Source organism: Tachypleus tridentatus, chromosome 2 (genome assembly GCF_004210375.1).
Source record: "Tachypleus tridentatus isolate NWPU-2018 chromosome 2, ASM421037v1, whole genome shotgun sequence".
Lineage (NCBI taxonomy): Eukaryota > Metazoa > Arthropoda > Merostomata > Xiphosura > Limulidae > Tachypleus > Tachypleus tridentatus.
In genome coordinates, this window is record NC_134826.1 from 85,574,317 (window position 1) to 85,588,365 (window position 14,049).

General features: G+C 33.4%; 1 pseudogene across 1 annotated transcript in view; it reads right to left on the bottom strand.

Annotated features, from left to right (window-relative positions):
* The window catches only part of LOC143244404 (uncharacterized), a 298,731-nt pseudogene that overhangs the window by 231,709 nt on the left and 52,973 nt on the right, over positions 1–14,049 (bottom strand). The gene's annotated exons all lie outside the window — the stretch shown is intronic.

Below are 14,049 nucleotides of genomic sequence, written 5' to 3' on the forward strand. Positions count from 1 at the left end.
GTCCAAATTGGTGTAAAAGGGTTAGTAAACGAAAATTTACATTACAAACCAGTAATTTTAAATCAAAATCATTCAACTCACCTGCCTTTTGTATCGTTATTTTTTGGCTTTGTAAAGTCAATAAGTTATGGAATAGTAATTATTTGCATATATTTGTTATTTTGAAAAGAATGTTATTGCTAGTTTATAAGTGAAATAAATATTCGATAACACAACCAGCAGCCCAAACGTATGTTTAAACAAAAATTTAAATATGCGTTAAATTATCGAATATATTACTCCAATAACGTTATTCAGAAGATTACGATTACAGTTAACCAACATGAGAATTAATTAACTATTAATCTCTCGACTAGCATCCCTTAAAGTAAGGGATTTTTTAAACGACCATTTAAGAAATTACGAGTCTACGTTTGGTATATTAAATCATGTTGCTTTTGTCTAAGTATAGTAATCGGTTATAAATTAAAAACCTGTTTAATGGTTAAGTTAAAATAGCTTTAAATGTAGATTAGCTAGCCAGCAAAAGTCACAAAAATCCAGGAACACGTAGTGATCTTGAAAACAAAATGTTTATTCTGGTTGGTATAAGTTTTAAGGAGTTGTTTGTTTCTCACAAACGTTTTCTCCAGAATTTTAACAATTTAACTGATTTTTTATATATTTCACAGGAAGTTGTACACATATTCGAATCTGCATATATTCTTGAGGCTAATGTTTGGTTTAACTTGCGTCTTTCAGTTTCTTAAATTTAAGAACGAGTTTACCCTGAAAAAAAATTAATTCGAATGTTAGAGATATAATAAACAAAACTTCGAATATTCGCTCACCGTATTTTATCGAGGAAGTATTATATATTAATAAAGAGAATAAGTAAGAATTTTCATAAACAAGGGAAGTTGAAGTTCGATCATATTTCATCACGTGATACTCTTGTAAAAAGGTATCTTGCAGGAAAGTTAGTAGATATATCCTGATTAACTTAAAGTGAATTTCAACGATGTTGAAAGGCTTCACTTCAGACATGGAAATAAACGGAAAATTTCATAACTAATCAGTCAACAATTCCTTAAATAATGCTGTTCATAACTAAGAAATCGACAATGTGTGAGATACTATTATGCGTAACTAAGAACTTGACAATGTGCGAGATACTATTGTGCATAACTAAGAAATCGACAATGTGCAAGATACTATTGAGCGTAAATAACAAATCGACAATGTGTGAGATACTATTGTGCGTAACTAAGAAATATACAATGTGCGAAATACTATTGTGCGTAACTAAGAAATCGACAATGTGCGAGATACTATTGTGCATAACTAAAAAATCGAGGATTTGTGAAATATTGTTGATGATAACTAAGAAATCGACAATGTGAGAGATACTATTGTGCATAACTAAGAAATCGACAATGTGAGAGATACTATTGTGCATAACTAAGAAATCGAAAATGTGTGAAATACTATTGTGCATAACTAAGAAATCGACAATGTGAGAGATACTATTGTGCGTAACTAAGAAATCTACAATGTGCGAGATACTATTGTGCGTAACTAAGAAATCGAAAATGTGTGAGATACTATTATGCGTAACTAAGAAATTGACAATGTGCGAGATATTATTATACGTAACTAAGAAATTGACAATGTGCGAGATACTATTGTGCATAACTAAAAAATCGAGGATTTGTGAAATATTGTTGATGATAACTAAGAAATCGACAATGTGAGAGATACTATTGTGCATAACTAAGAAATCGACAATGTGCGAGATACTATTGTGCATAACTAAGAAATCGACAATGTGCAAGATACTATTGTGCGTAACTAAGAAATCGACAATGTGCGAGATACTATTGTGCATAACTAAAAAATCGAGAATGTGAAATATTATTGTGATAACTAAGAAATCGACAATGTGTGAGATACTATTGTGCATAACTAAGAAATCGACAATGTGTGAGATACTATTGTGCGTAACTAAGAAATCGACAATGTGTGAGATACTATTATGCGTAACTAAGAAATTGACAATGTGCGAGATACTATTGTGCATAACTAAAAAATCGAGGATTTGTAAAATATTGTTGATGATAACTAAGAAAAGAAATCGACAATGTGAGAGATACTATTGTGCATAACTAAGAAATCGACAATGTGCGAGATACTATTGTGCATAACTAAGAAATCGACAATGTGTGAGATACTATTGTGCGTAACTAAGAAATCGACAATGTGAGAGATACTATTGTGCGTAACTTAGAAATCTACAATGTGCGAGATACTATTGTGCGTAACTAAGAAATCGACAATATGCAAGATACTATTGTGCATAACTAAAAAATCGAGGATTTCTGAAATATTGTTGATGATAACTAAGAAATCGACAATGTGTGATATACTATTGTGCATAACTAAGAAATCGACAATGTGAGAGATACTATTGTGCGTAACAAAGAAATCGACCATGTGCGAGATACTATTGTGCATAACTAAAAATCGAGGATTTGTAAAATATTGTTGATGATAACTAAGAAATCGACAATGTGAGAGATACTATTGTGCATAACTAAGAAATCGACAATGTGTGAGATACTATTGTGCATAACTAAGAAATCGACAATGTGAGAGATACTATTGTGCGTAACTAAGAAATCTACAATGTGCGAGATACTATTGTGCGTAACTAAGAAATCGACAATGTGCGAGATACTATTGTGCATAACTAAAAAATCGAGTATTTGTGAAATATTGTTAATGATAACTAAGAAATCGACAATGTGCGAGATACTATTGTGCATAACTAAGAAATCGGCAATGTGTGAAATATTATTGTGATAACTAAGAAATCGACAATGTGAGAGATACTATTGTGCATAACTAAGAAATCGACAATGTGAGAGATACTATTGTGCATAACTAAGAAATCGACAATGTGAGAGATACTATTGTGCATAACTAAGAAATCGACAATGTGCGAGATACTATTGTGCGTAACTAAGAAATCGACAATGTGAGAGATACTATTGTGCGTAACTAAGAAATCGACAATGTGCGTAACTAAGAAATCGAGATACTATTGTGCGTAACTAAGAAATCGAAAATTTGTGAGATACTATTGTGCATAACTAAGAAATCGACAATGTGTGAGATACTATTGTGCGTAACTAAGAAATCGACAATGTGAGAGATACTATTGTGCGTAACTAAGAAATCGACAATGTGCGAGATACTATTGTGCGTAACTAAGAAATCGACAATGTGCAAGATACTATTGTGCATAACTAAAAAATCGAGGATTTCTGAAATATTGTTGATGATAACTAAGAAATCGACAATGTGTGATATACTATTGTGCATAACTAAGAAATCGACAATGTGAGAGATACTATTGTGCGTAACTAAGAAATCGACAATGTGCGAGATACTATTGTGCATAACTAAAAAATCGAGGATTTGTGAAATATTGTTGATGATAACTAAGAAATCGACAATGTGAGAGATACTATTGTGCATAACTAAGAAATCGAAAATGTGTGATATACTATTGTGCATAACTAAGAAATCGACAATGTGAGATATACTATTGTGCGTAACTAAGAAATCGACAATGTGCGAGATACTATTGTGCATAACTAAAAAATCGAGTATTTGTGAAATATTGTTAATGATAACTAAGAAATGACAATAGGCGAGATACTATTGTGCATAACTAAAAAATCGAATATTTGTGAAATATTGTTAATGATAACTAAGAAATCGACAATGTGTGATATACTATTGTGCATAACTAAGAAATCGACAATGTGAGAGATACTATTGTGCATAACTAAGAAATCTACAATGTGCGAGATACTATTGTGCGTAACTAAGAAATCGACAATGTGCGAGATACTATTGTGCGTAACTAAGAAATCGACAATGTGTGAGATACTATTGTGCGTAACTAAGAAATCGACAATGTGCGAGATACTATTATGCGTAACTAAGAAATTGACAATGTGCGAGATACTATTGTGCATAACTAAAAAATCGAGGATTTGTGCAATATTGTTGATGATAACTAAGAAATCGATAATGTGAGAGATACTATTGTGCATAACTAAGAAATCGACAATGTGCGAGATACTATTGTGCATAACTAAGAAATCGACAATGTGTAGATACTATTGTGCATAACTAAGAAATCGACAATGTGAGAGATACTATTGTGCATAACTAAGAAATCGACAATGTGAGAGATACTATTGTGCATAACTAAGAAATCGACAATGTGAGAGATACTATTGTGCATAACTAAGAAATCGACAATGTGCGAGATACTATTGTGCATAACTAAGAAAGAAATCGACTATGTGAGAGATACTATTGTGCGTAACTAAGAAATCGACAATGTGAGAGATACTATTGTGCGTAACTAAGAAATCGACAACTAAGAAATCGAGATACTATTGTGCGTAACTAAGAAATCGACAATGTGCGAGATACTATTGTGCGTAACTAAGAAATCGACAATGTGCGAGATACTATTGTGCGTAACTAAGAAATCGACAATGTGCGAGATACTATTGTGCGTAACTAAGAAATCGACAATGTGCGAGATACTATTGTGCATAACTAAGAAATCGACAATGTGCGAGATACTATTGTGCATAACTAAGAAATTGTGCGATACTATAACTAAGAAATCGACAATGTGAGAGATACTATTGTGCATAACTAAGAAATCGACAATGTGCGAGATACTATTGTGCGTAACTAAGAAATCGACAATGTGCAGAGATACTATTGTGCATAACTAAGAAATCGACAATTTGTGAAATATTGTTGATGATAACTAAGAAATCGACAATGTGAGAGATACTATTGTGCATAACTAAGAAATCGACAATGTGAGAGATACTATTGTGCGTAACTAAGAAATCTACAATGTGCGAGATACTATTGTGCGTAACTAAGAAATCGACAATGTGCGAGATACTATTGTGCATAACTAAGAAATCGACAATGCATAACTGACAATGTGAGAGATACTATTGTGCGTAACTAAGAAATCGACAATGTGAGAGATACTATTGTGCGTAACTAAGAAATCTACAATGTGCGAGATACTATTGTGCGTAACTAAGAAATCGACAATGTGCGAGATACTATTGTGCATAACTAAAAAATCGAGGATTTGTGAAATATTGTTGATGATAACTAAGAAATCGACAATGCGTGATTTACTATTGTGCATCACTAAGAAATCGACAATGTGTGAGATACTATTGTGCATAACCAAGAAATCGACAATGTGAGAGATACTATTGTGCGTAACTAAGAAATCGACAATGTGTGAGATACTATTATGCGTAACTAAGAAATTGACAGTGTGCGAGATACAATTGTGCATAACTAAAAATCGAGGATTTATGAAATATTGTTGATGATAACTAAGAAATCGACAATGTGAGAGATACTATTGTGCATAACTAAGAAATCGACAATGTGCGAGATACTATTGTGCATAACTAAGAAATCGACAATGTGCGAGATACTATTGTGCATAACTAAGAAATCGACAATGTGTGAGATACTATTGTGCGTAACTAAGAAATCGACAATGTGAGAGATACTATTGTGCGTAACTAAGAAATCGACAATGTGCGAAATACTATTGTGCGTAACTAAGAAATCGACAATGTGCGAGATACTATTGTGCATAACGACAATGTGCGAAAAATCTAAAAAATCAAGGATTTGTGAAATATTGTTGATGATAACTAAGAAATCGACAATGTGAGAGATACTATTGTGCATAACTAAGAAATCGGCAATGTGAGAGATACTATTGTGCATAACTAAGAAATCGACAATGTGTGGGATACTATTGTGCATAACTAAGAAATCGAGAATATGAGAGATACTATTGTGCGTAACTAAGAAATCGACAATGTGCGAGATACTATTGTGCGTAACTAAGAAATCGACAATGTGCGAGATACTATTGTGCGTAACTAAGAAATCGACAATGTGCGAGATACTATTGTGCATAACTAAGAAATCGACAATGTGAGAGATACTATTGTGCGTAACTAAGAAATCGACAATGTGAGAGATACTATTGTGCGTAACTAAGAAATCGACAATGTGAGAGATACTATTGTGCGTAACTAAGAAATCGACAATGTGAGAGATACTATTGTGCGTAACTAAGAAATCGACAATGTGCGAGATACTATTGTGCATAACTAAAAAATCGAGGATTTGTGAAATATTGTTGATGATAACTAAGAAATCGACAATGTGTGAGATACTATTGTGCATAACTAAGAAATCGACAATGTGTGAGATACTATTGTGCATAACTAAGAAATCGACAATGTGAGAGATACTATTGTGCGTAACTAAGAAATCGACAATGTGTGAGATACTATTGTGCGTAACTAAGAAATTGACAATGTGCGAGATACTATTGTGCATAACTAAGAAATCGACATTTGTGAAATATATTGATGATAACTAAGAAATCGACAATGTGAGAGATACTATTGTGCATAACTAAGAAATCGACAATGTGTGAGATACTATAGTGCGTAAATAAGAAATCGACAATGTTAGAGATACTATTGTGCGTAACTAAAAAATCGAGGATTTGTGAAATATTGTTGATGATAACTAAGAAATCGACAATGTGAGAGATACTATTGTGCATAACTAAGAAATCGACAATGTGAGAGATACTATTGTGCATAACTAAGAAATCGACAATGTGAGAGATACTATTGTGCATAACTAAGAAATCGACAATGTGAGAGATACTATTGTGCATAACTAAGAAATCGACAATGTGAGAGATACTATTGTGCATAACTAAGAAATCGACAATGTGCGAGATACTATTGTGCATAACTAAGAAATCGACAATGTGCGAGATACTATTGTGCATAACTAAGAAATCGACAAGAATACTATTGTGCATAACTAAGAAATCGACAATGTGAGAGATACTATTGTGCATAACTAAGAAATCGGCAATGTGAGAGATACTATTGTGCATAACTAAGAAATCGACAATGTGTGAGATACTATTGTGCATAACTAAGAAATCGACAATGTGAGAGATACTATTGTGCGTAACTAAGAAATCGACAATGTGCGAGATACTATTGTGCGTAACTAAGAAATCGACAATGTGCGAGATACTATTGTGCATAACTAAGAAATCGACAATGTGAGAGATACTATTGTGCGTAACTAAGAAATCGACAATGTGCGAGATACTATTGTGCGTAACTAAGAAATAAGAGATACTATTGTGCGTAACTAAGAAATGACAATGAGAGATACTATTGTGCGTAACTAAGAAATCGACAATGTGCGAGATACTATTGTGCGTAACTAAGAAATCGACAATGCGAGAGAAATAACTAAGAAATCGACAATGTGAGATACTATTGTGCATAACTAAAAAATCGAGGATTTGTGAAATATTGTTGATGATAACTAAGAAATCGACAATGTGAGAGATACTATTGTGCATAACTAAGAAATCGACAATGTGTGAGATACTATTGTGCATAACTAAGAAATCGACAATGTGAGAGATACTATTAAGAAATCGTGAGATACTATTGTGCATAACTAAGAAATCGACAATGTGTGAGATACTATTGTGCATAACTAAGAAATCGACAATGTGAGAGATACTATTGTGCGTAACTAAGAAATCGACAATGTGTGAGATACTATTGTGCGTAACTAAGAAATCGACAATGTGAGAGATACTATTGTGCGTAACTAAGAAATCGACAATGTGCGAGATACTATTGTGCGTAACTAAGAAATCGACAATGTGCGAGATACTATTGTGCATAACTAAGAAATCGACAATGTGAGAGGTACTATTGTGCGTAACTAAGAAATCTACAATGTGCGAGATACTATTGTGCGTAACTAAGAAATCGACAATGTGAGAGATACTATTGTGCGTAACTAAGAAATCGACAATGTGCGAGATACTATTGTGCGTAACTAAGAAATCGACAATGTGCGAGATACTATTGTGCATAACTAAGAAATCGACAATGTGCGAGATACTATTGTGCATAACTAAGAAATATTTGTGAAATATTGTTGATGATAACTAAGAAATCGACAATGTGAGAGATACTATTGTGCATAACTAAGAAATCGACAATGTGTGAGATACTATTGTGCATAACTAAGAAATCGACAATGTGAGAGATACTATTGTGCGTAACTAAGAAATCGACAATGTGTGGGATACTATTGTGCGTAACTAAGAAATCGACAATGCGAGATACTATTGTGCATAACTAAGAAATCGTGCGAGATACTATTGTGCATAACTAAGAAATCGACAATGTGAGAGATACTATTGTGCATAACTAAGAAATCGACAATTGTGCATAACTGAAATCGACAATGTGAGATACTATTGTGCATAACTAAGAAATCGACAATGTGTAACTAAGAGATACTATTGTGCGTAACTAAGAAATCGACAATGTGTGAGATACTATTGTGCATAACTAAGAAATCGACAATGTGAGATACTATTGTGATGATAACTAAGAAATCGACAATGAGAGATACTATTGTGCATAACTAAGAAATCGACAATGTGAGAGATACTATTGTGCATAACTAAGAAATCGACAATGCGTGGGATACTATTGTGCATAACTAAGAAATCGACAATGTGAGAGATACTATTGTGCGTAACTAAGAAATCGACAATGTGCGAGATACTATTGTGCATAACTAAGAAATCGACAATGTGTGAAATACTATTGTGATAACTAAGAAATCGACAATGTGAGAGATACTATTGTGCATAACTAAGAAATCGACAATGTGTGAGATACTATTGTGCATAACTAAGAAATCGACAATGTGAGAGATATACATAACTAAGAAATTGTGCATAACTAAGAAATCGACAATGTGTGAGATACTATTGTGCATAACTAAGAAATCGACAATGTGAGAGATACTATTGTGTGTAACTAAGAAATCGACAATGTGCGAGATACTATTGTGCGTAACTAAGAAATCGACAATGTGCGAGATACTATTGTGCGTAACTAAGAAATCGACAATGTGCGAGATACTATTGTGCATAACTAAGAAATCGACAATGTGAGAGATACTATTGTGCGTAACTAAGAAATCTACAATGTGCGAGATACTATTGTGCGTAACTAAGAAATCGACAATGTGAGAGATACTATTGTGCATAACTAAGAAATCGACAATGTGAGAGATACTATTGTGCATAACTAAGAAATCGACAATGTGAGAGATACTATTGTGCGTAACTAAGAAATCGACAATGTGCGAGATACTATTGTGCATAACTAAAAAATCGAGGATTTGTGAAATATTGTTGATGATAACTAAGAAATCGACAATGTGAGAGATACTATTGTGCATAACTAAGAAATCGACAATGTGTGAGATACTATTGTGCATAACTAAGAAATCGACAATGTGAGAGATACTATTGTGCATAACTAAGAAATCGACAATGTGTGAGATACTATTGTGCGTAACTAAGAAATTGACAATGTGCGAGATACTATTGTGCATAACTGAGAAATCGACAATGTGCGAAATACTATTGTGCATAACTAAGAAATCGACAATGTGGGAGATACTATTGTGCATAACTAAGAAATCGACAATGTGAGAGATACTATTGTGCATAACTAAGAAATCGACAATGTGTGAGATACTATAGTGCGTAAATAAGAAATCGACAATGTTAGAGATACTATTGTGCGTAACTAAAAAATCGAGGATTTGTGAAATATTGTTGATGATAACTAAGAAATCGACAATGTGAGAGATACTATTGTGCATAACTAAGAAATCGGCAATGTGAGAGATACTATTGTGCATAACTAAGAAATCGACAATGTGTGAGATACTATTGTGCATAACTAAGAAATCGACAATGTGAGAGATACTATTGTGCGTAACTAAGAAATCGACAATGTGCGAGATACTATTGTGCATAACTAAGAAATCGAGGATTTGTGAAATATTGTTGATGATAACTAAGAAATCGACAATGTGAGAGATACTATTGTGCATAACTAAGAAATCGGCAATGTGAGAGATACTATTGTGCATAACTAAGAAATCGACAATGTGTGAGATACTATTGTGCATAACTAAGAAATCGACAATGTGAGAGATACTATTGTGCGTAACTAAGAAATCGACAATGTGCGAGATACTATTGTGCGTAACTAAGAAATCGACAATGTGCGAGATACTATTGTGCGTAACTAAGAAATCGACAATGTGCGAGATACTATTGTGCATAACTAAGAAACTAAGAAATCGACTATTGTGCATAAGAGATACTATTGTGCATAACTAAGAAATCGACAATGTGAGAGATACTATTGTGCGTAACTAAGAAATCGACAATGTGAGAGATACTATTGTGCATAACTAAGAAATCGACAATGTGAGAGATACTATTGTGCATAACTAAGAAATCGACAATGTGAGAGATACTATTGTGCATAACTAAGAAATCGACAATGTGAGAGATACTATTGTGCGTAACTAAGAAATCGACAATGTGCGAGATACTATTGTGCATAACTAAAAAATCGACAATGTGTGAATATATTGTTGATGATAACTAAGAAATCGACAATGTGAGAGATACTATTGTGCATAACTAAGAAATCGGCAATGTGAGAGATACTATTGTGCATAACTAAGAAATCGACAATGTGTGAGATACTATTGTGCATAACTAAGAAATCGACAATGTGAGAGATACTATTGTGCGTAACTAAGAAATCGACAATGTGCGAGATACTATTGTGCGTAACTAAGAAATCGACAATGTGCGAGATACTATTGTGCATAACTAAGAAATCGACAATGTGCGAGATACTATTGTGCATAACTAAGAAATCGACAATGTGAGAGATACTATTGTGCGTAACTAAGAAATCGACAATGTGCGAGATACTATTGTGCGTAACTAAGAAATCGACAATGTGCGAGATACTATTGTGCATAACTAAAAAATCGAGGATTTGTGAAATATTGTTGATGATAACTAAGAAATCGACAATGTGTGAGATACTATTGTGCATAACTAAGAAATCGACAATGTGTGAGATACTATTGTGCATAACTAAGAAATCGACAATAACTAAGAAATGCATAACTAAGAAATCGACAATGAGATACTATTGTGACAATGTGAGAGATAATTGTGCGTAACTAAGAAATCGACAATGTGAGAGATACTATTGTGCGTAACTAAGAAATCGACAATGTGAGAGATACTATTGTGCGTAACTAAGAAATCGACAATGTGCGAGATACTATTGTGCGTAACTAAGAAATCGACAATGTGCGAGATACTATTGTGCATAACTAAGAAATCGACAATGTGAGAGGTACTATTGTGCGTAACTAAGAAATCTACAATGTGCGAGATACTATTGTGCGTAACTAAGAAATCGACAATGTGAGAGATACTATTGTGCGTAACTAAGAAATCTACAATGTGCGAGATATTATTGTGCGTAACTAAGAAATCGACAATGTGCGAGATACTATTGTGCATAACTAAAAAATCGAGGATTTGTGAAATATTGTTGATGATAACTAAGAAATCGACAATGCGTGATTTACTATTGTGCATCACTAAGAAATCGACAATGTGTGAGATACTATTGTGCATAACCAAGAAATCGACAATGTGAGAGATACTATTGTGCGTAACTAAGAAATCGACAATGTGTGAGATACTATTATGCGTAACTAAGAAATTGACAATGTGCGAGATACTATTGTGCATAACTGAGAAATCGACAATGTGCGAAATACTATTGTGCATAACTAAGAAATCGACAATGTGGGAGATACTATTGTGCATAACTAAGAAATCGACAATGTGAGAGATACTATTGTGCATAACTAAGAAATCGACAATGTGTGAGATACTATAGTGCGTAAATAAGAAATCGACAATGTGAGAGATACGTAACTAAAAAATCGAGGATTTGTGAAATATTGTTGATGATAACTAAGAAATCGACAATGTGAGAGATACTATTGTGCATAACTAAGAAATCGACAATGTGAGAGATACTATTGTGCATAACTAAGAAATCGACAATGTGTGAGATACTATTGTGCATAACTAAGAAATCGACAATGTGAGAGATACTATTGTGCGTAACTAAGAAATCGACAATGTGCGAGATACTATTGTGCATAACTAAAAAATCGAGGATTTGTGAAATATTGTTGATGATAACTAAGAAATCGACAATGTGAGAGATACTATTGTGCATAACTAAGAAATCGGCAATGTGAGAGATACTATTGTGCATAACTAAGAAATCGACAATGTGTGAGATACTATTGTGCATAACTAAGAAATCGACAATGTGAGAGATACTATTGTGCGTAACTAAGAAATCGACAATGTGCGAGATACTATTGTGCGTAACTAAGAAATCGACAATGTGCGAGATACTATTGTGCGTAACTAAGAAATCGACAATGTGCGAGATACTATTGTGCATAACTAAGAAATCGACAATGTGAGAGATACTATTGTGCGTAACTAAGAAATCGACAATGTGAGAGATACTATTGTGCGTAACTAAGAAATCGACAATGTGAGAGATACTATTGTGCATAACTAAGAAATCGACAATGTGCGAGATACTATTGTGCATAACTAGAGAGATACTATTGTGCGTAACTAAGAAATCGACAATGTGCGAGATACTATTGTGCATAACTAAAAAATCGAGGATTTGTGAAATATTGTTGATGATAACTAAGAAATCGACAATGTGAGAGATACTATTGTGCATAACTAAGAAATCGACAATGTGAGAGATACTATTGTGCATAACTAAGAAATCGACAATGTGAGAGATACTATTGTGCATAACTAAGAAATCGACAATGTGTGAGATACTATTGTGCGTAACTAAGAAATCGACAATGTGCGAGATACTATTGTGCATAACTAAGAAATCGACAATGTGCGAGATACTATTGTGCATAACTAAGAAATCGACAATGTGTGAGATACTATTGTGCATAACTAAGAAATCGACAATGTGAGAGATACTATTGTGCATAACTAAGAAATCGACAATGTGTGAGATACTATTGTGCATAACTAAGAAATCGACAATGTTAGAGATACTATTGTGCGTAACTAAGAAAATCGACAATGTGTGATAATAAGAAATCGACAATGTGAGAGATACTATTGTGCATAACTAAGAAATCGACAATGTGCGAGATACTATTGTGCATAACTAAGAAATCGACAATGTGCATAACTAAGAAATCGACATATTGTGATGATAACTAAGAAATCGACAACTATTGTGCATAACTAAGAAATCGACAATGTGAGAGATAACTAACTAAGAAATCGACAATGTGAGAGATACTATTGTGCATAACTAAGAAATCGACAATGTGAGAGATACTATTGTGCATAACTAAGAAATCGACAATGTGAGAGATACTATTGTGCGTAACTAAGAAATCGACAATGTGCGAGATACTATTGTGCATAACTAAAAAATCGAGGATTTGTGAAATATTGTTGATGATAACTAAGAAATCGACAATGTGAGAGATACTATTGTGCATAACTAAGAAATCGACAATGTGAGAGATACTATTGTGCATAACTAAGAAATCGACAATGTGAGAGATACTATTGTGCATAACTAAGAAATCGACAATGTGAGAGATACTATTGTGCGTAACTAAGAAATCTACAATGTGCGAGATACTATTGTGCGTAACTAAGAAATCGACAATGTGCGAGATACTATTGTGCGTAACTAAGAAATCGACAATGTGCGAGATACTATTGTGCATAACTAAGAAATCGACAATGTGCGAGATACTATTGTGCATAACTAAGAAATCGACAATGTGCGAGATACTATTGTGCATAACTAAGAAATCGACAATGTGAGAGATACTATTGTGCATAACTAAGAAATCGACAATGTG